The sequence below is a fragment of the Manis pentadactyla genome, chromosome 3 (assembly GCF_030020395.1).
Source record: "Manis pentadactyla isolate mManPen7 chromosome 3, mManPen7.hap1, whole genome shotgun sequence".
In the NCBI taxonomy this organism is placed as follows: domain Eukaryota; kingdom Metazoa; phylum Chordata; class Mammalia; order Pholidota; family Manidae; genus Manis; species Manis pentadactyla.
In genome coordinates, this window is record NC_080021.1 from 194,357,643 (window position 1) to 194,362,648 (window position 5,006).

The window sequence follows — 5,006 nt, forward strand, 5'->3', positions numbered from 1 at the left end:
CACTATCCTAGACCCTAATTCACCACACTCTACCTAAAAGAAGTTTGGGGCATGTATTTCATTTGAATTCGTTATTGTGGATAACATCTTGCTAAATGGAAGACAATGAATGTCTTGAGTGCTTTCAAAAGAGGCAAATATTTTATGTGAACATTTATCATATGGCTCTTCGATGAAAGTTAAGTGCAACATTTTAAATTGTGGTTTTATAAAAAAATTGTATTAGCAAGTAATTGTGCTGTAGTAGTAAAAATGGGGGCGGTGGGATCATAAACATAAGAGTTTAATAATAGTTCTGGTATTTACCAACAATAAAATATTGAAAATTGTACTTAACCTTTGAAATTCACATTAATTTGCTCCTCACTGAATAATGCATAATAATATCTGGGTTATACTGAAGATTAAATGATAAAAATTATATGAAGTGCCTCACACTAGGATCTCATATGTTGTCACTTTTCTCTTTGTGAGCTAAAATAATACACCTTTCCTTGTGGTATATTGAAGTTTAGAGTTTATAAACTCTATAAATTGAGAATTGGCAAGTCCATTAATCTTTCTTAATTGTCTTAACTGATCTTTATAGAACTGAAGGAAAGGATAGCAAGATTATTTCCTCCAGTGACAATTTAAAGTACAGATGGTTTGCATTTTTCATTGAAAAACCTTAGTATTTTAAACATTAAATCTTCAAGTACCTAAGTCGATAAAACAAAATAAATTAAAAACTTACAGAAAGTTAGAGAGCTTGACTTTTGGTTTGGATTAAGAAGTCACAAGCTTTCCTTAAGTCTATTGGAATAATAAAACAGTGCCCAGATGAAGTCTTAGCATTAAACCACAGAGTAGTTATTTCTTATGAAAGACCAAGGGTTGGGAGAGGGGATTAGAGGATGGCTAGGTTCCAGGCCAGCTCAGATGCTTTACAAATAAGAATGTCATCTTCTAGTGACCAGGCATCAGTGATCTACAGCCTCTTTTGATAACATCTGATTCAGGCAAGAACTGAAGTTCTTTATCTTTGTGTACCTCCAAGAAAAAAATAAACATTATTAACTGGAAAATATTGACAGGAGGGATTATAAATGCTTTTGGTCCACCAGAAATAGTGTGTTCCTATAGATAACTGGACAGAACACACCAGTACAATTCAGCATCAATGTGTAGTTCTAGACACCTAAGACAATTGCTGTAATATTTAAATTGTTTTAGCTTTTTTTATTCTGAGTTAATCTCCTCAACCTAATTGGATACCTACTTCAGTGTCTTCCTCTTCTGTATTATATTTTTTCTATATGATTTGGGCAATTTAGAAAAGTAAAAAAAAAAAAAGCCGCTAAGATAACCATTAATGTTTTGGATATTTCTTTCACATCTTTCAGTTTCTGTTTTCACTTAATCACTTTAGTGTAATTTAAATGTTACATTGTGTTAGTACAAATTCTTCACAAATGTCATATTAAGTGTATAATGGCCCATCAAATGAGCATATTATGATTATTTAAGAATTCCACTGGCATTAGCCAAGAATGAAAAACTGTTTTAAAAGTTAGCACCCAATAATGGCAAAGATCTACTAAAAATGGAATTATTATATACACAGAATCCACAGAAAGTTATTAAAAACTACCAACAATCTTAAAAATCCTTCAATCACTGTTCTCTGGATTCCCTTTTAGGAAAGTAAACTTCAAGGGAGAAAAATTTCAGGCACAGTGCTATTCAACAGAGTACTAGTTGATTGCTTCTTAAAAGTTACATTGGTTTTGCAAGAGTGATGAAAGAACTTCCTCCATACTGTCCATTAGTCCTTTTTCCCCTTTTGAAAGCATTAAGCAGATTGCTGATTTCTCTTGTGAATGTTTGCAGTTGAAATTTTTTTTGCAGCAACCATCTCAGGGCTGTTACAATACCAAATGTACACCATAATTATTTTCTGCAAGTAATTCCTAAATGGGAATCAACCTTTAGGGGATGATCCTAGAAAAGAGGGTATTTGACCTGATTCACATCTTACCTGCAGAAACTTCACTACAAACCCCAGACAACTGAAGATCCTTCAAAGCCTCTATCAGAATTTTATTTCCAGATAGAAAGTAGGTTGTCTACGGGTGTCTACATGCACCTACAGTCAATCAGACTTCAATCTTAATGCCAAATAAAGTATATCCTGGCCTACCTAACCTTTATTACCCTCCTACCTACCCTCTTTGTAACGTATGTCTACAACATAGGGTGTAACTCATTTTCATAGCCAGAAGATGTATAAACATTCTATTATGCTGATTAATATGTCTCACTATCATAAAGTGGAGTTTCCTAGAAAACAGCATAACATGTTGGCAAATGATGATCACAGAATGAAGTGGCAAATTATACACCAGAAACAGCCACTGTTTCAAAACGCTATGAAGAAACTCATCCTTTGGAATAATTTTTTGCCTCTTGGAATATTTTTAAAGCTAGGGATTAGGAGGTATTTTAAAAATTATATTCTTTTATTTTATTATAAATAATGTCATCTATTATTATGTACTAGTTAAATTTTTTTAAATTAAACTCATTTGTTTCATGTTGCATATTGTACAACTCAAATGCTTGAGCAGACTTCAAATTCCTTTTTAAAAAAAATATTAACCCTAATTGCAAATTCAAGAAATGGAAGAGAAAATGACTCTCATATGGACAGAATTAAAAGGCAGGCTCTTCTGTATTCAATACAATTGCTTATATATCTAAAAATGTAAAGAATGCAAAATTGATTGCAATACGCTTACACAGAAGTCTCACTCCAGGTCTCACAAAATGTTCAGCTGGGCCTTGTCTACTATTTAGCTACAATCATATGTACAATTGAAGCACCCATGGCACTCTCCAAAGGTACTGCAAAGAGACGGTCTGAAAAGCCTTGCTACTCATGTGAGTTCTGTAGACAAGCAGCGTCTGCAGCATGTGGGAACATGTTAATAAATGCAGATCTTAGAATCCACTTTAGACCCACCAGTTCAGTATCTTCTATAATGATTGTCCACATAATTCATCTGTATAAAAATTTGGAAGCCCTCCACTATACAAGTGGCTCTCTTCTTAAATTGCACATTGGGATCATCTGGAGAACATTATGTAAACATGCCTGATTCCCTCTCCTTAGATAAAGTGCATAATTTTGCAACAACAATAAGCATGTAGTGACAGGTGGTGGGGAGTTATAAAGTCACAAATTCACATTTGAATAGTAGCTCATTCAGTTATTGTGTTATATATTTTTTAATTATTTGAATTTAATTTTCCTCAGAATCATGGTGCTGATAAAATGAGTAATATGTGTGAATATATTTGTAAATAAAAACACCCTAAATGAATGGTACTGTTAATGACTGGCGTGGCATAAAATAGATATTTTTAATCAGGTTAAGCATGGCTTCTCTAAAATTATATTCAACACAAACCCTGTGATTGCACTGAATTGGAAATAATACACGCTTGTTAAAAATTCAAATAGTTCTTCCCTGACTCAGAACTTGTACATAAATATCTCAGAAAGTGGAATACAGAATCCTCTATTTCTAATAACCTTTCAGTGTAATTATTATATATTCAATCCCCTGCCTTATGATATAGAAGAGAAAATTGAAAAGCTAAACTCAAAGTTGTTAAAACCCTTCTGAGCAGTGCTAAATTGTCACCCTCCTCCAATCATACAACACTGGACAGACTTATTAAACTCATATGCAGCTTTCTCTTCTGGATTACTCCAGGCATAAAAAAGTAAAATGGAAAGGACCAACTGGACATAGATTGAATTCATTCTTCAGGGACTTTCAGAGTACCCAAGAACTGAAAAACTCCTTTCTGTGATGTGCTTGATGACGTACCTGGTGACCCTACTGGGGAACAGCGCCTTGATCATCCTAACTCTCCTGGGTTCCTGCCTCCACACATTCATGTACTTCTTGGTAATCTTTCCTTCCTAGGCATTTTGTACACATCCTCCTTTATCCCTTCAATGTTGACACACTTCCTATCAGAGAAAAAAACCATCTCCTTAACTAGATGTGTTGTTGAGACGTCTGTCTCCTACACTATGGGGTCCACAGAGTGTGTGCTCCTGGCATTGATGGCATATGACCATTATGTGGCCATTTGCAACCCTCTGAGATACCCCATCATCATGAGTAAGACACTTTGCATTCAGATGGCAGCTCTCTCCTGGGGACTGGGTTTTCTCAACTCATTGACAGAAACTATTCTTGCAATACGTTGCCCTTCTGTGGAAAAAAGGTCATTCATCATTTTGTTTGAGAAATATTGGCCTTGGTCAAACTGGCTTGTGCAGATATTTCCCTGAATGAGCTTACTGTAATGCTGGGCAATGTAATATTTTTGTTTTCTCCACTACGGTTGATTTGTATCCCCTACATTTTCATCCTTTGTACTGTAATAAGAATCAATTCAGCAGAAGGAAGAAAACAACTTTTCTACCTGCTCAGCCCATATAACAGTGATGGTTGTATTTTATGGAACAATCCTCTTCATGTATTTGAAGCCAAAGTCCAAAGACTCTGCTTTTGACAAACTCATTGCCCTATTCTATGGAGCAGTCACACACATGCTCAACCCCATCATCTACAGCCTGAGGAATACAGAAGTAAATGGAGTTATGAGAAAACTGGTGACTAGACACTGGTTCTGGAGGAAAGGATGAGAAATTTAAGTCTTTGAGTTCATACACAAAATAAACTCATATATTGGAGACACATGTTTTTTTAATATAAACAGAACTAAAGAAATAAAGGCTATGTGTAGAATTACAAAATTTAGGAATTGGAAAGAAATTTCAGGATAATAACCTAACTTTATCTTTTATGCTAATGGATGTTATGAGACTACTAGACTAAGAGAAAGTAAAATTTTAGTAACAAGAAAAAAGTTGAAATGAATCTGTTCCCTGAAAATCTAGTACATATGCCTACTTAGCAAGTAGAACATGTATCCTTCATTCC

General features: G+C 34.5%; 1 pseudogene; it reads left to right on the forward strand.

The window, feature by feature from the left end:
• The first annotated feature begins 3,776 nt into the window (after positions 1 to 3,776).
• Positions 3,777 to 4,708, forward strand: LOC118913991 (olfactory receptor 13D1-like; annotated as a pseudogene).
• The last annotated feature ends 298 nt before the right edge of the window (positions 4,709 to 5,006 follow it).